Source organism: Alosa alosa, chromosome 1 (genome assembly GCF_017589495.1).
Source record: "Alosa alosa isolate M-15738 ecotype Scorff River chromosome 1, AALO_Geno_1.1, whole genome shotgun sequence".
Classification (NCBI taxonomy): domain Eukaryota; kingdom Metazoa; phylum Chordata; class Actinopteri; order Clupeiformes; family Clupeidae; genus Alosa; species Alosa alosa.
This window is the reverse complement of record NC_063189.1, coordinates 40,288,663-40,289,819: the sequence shown is the minus strand read 5'-3', so window position 1 is coordinate 40,289,819 and position 1,157 is coordinate 40,288,663.

Here is a 1,157-nt window from a genome sequence, read left to right as displayed (position 1 = left end):
ACCACCAATAGATAGTTATCGGCGCCGGCCACACTTGACCATTGCAAACGTATTGTCGTACTTGATATAGGTTTAGAGTATGTCAGCTGAGACGTTGCTGGAACTGCAGGGGAATGAAGAAATACATTAGCCTATAATCAGAATAGACCTAACCAATCGATCAATTAATCAACTAGAAAAGCATTTCCTAAAGGAAATACAGTGCATGAAAATGCAAAAATATGATGTAAAATATCCTCCTGGGAACCAAGAAAAAAACAAAACATTTTGTCCAACAATTTCTTTTTTTTGTGATTTATTTTCTATTTAGGATAAAAAAAAAAACATCTTACAATTTTTATTTTTTAAAATTTATTTTTATTTTAAATTTTATAGCATGTCCCCTGTGGTGGACAAAAGGACCGTTTTACTATGAAAAGGTAGCCATGAAAAAAGACAAAAATGGACAAATTATGCTTTTAGTGGTATTAAATTAAGGATAAACTTAACCAAATATAAGGGAAAATGTTATTTATCCTTCTAGACTACTGTATTTGCCTTTTTGGACAGTTGTATTTCTTTTTTTTGGATTGTTCATTTAATTTTCATGTTTTTCTTTCATCTGCGATAATTCATTTTTTAGTCTTACTCTTCCTCGCTATCTTCTTGAGGCACAGGTTCATAGTCCTCATCTCTGTTTCACTCACTCATCACCTGAGAGCTCCAAATCTGACCCCCCTCATTCATCCTATACAAATGATCTCCTAAATTTCCCAAAACATCAAAATATTTTGGTCCTGGTGTCCATTATAATGGACATTCATAAAGTCACTATTATTTCAAAATGTATAAATAACTTAACTTCTTTCAAAATGAATCATATGATTCCTGACATTTTCATTAACAAGACCATATATTGCCATCATAATGAATGCTTAATAAGAAGACACTATTTGACTTATCTCTCCTCCTTCCATAAAATGTGTTTGTTTTGATGTCAACCATTTTTGAGAACCAGGAAGAGGAGGTTCCCAGCAACCCAGCCAATCACATGATATATCATTAGAAAGCCCAGGATGTCCTCTTTAAAAGACCACAGGAATTTTCTGTAAAAAAAGGGGTAAAGGGGTATGCTTCTAGAACTTATGTCCACTACAGAGGACATAGGTCTATGGATT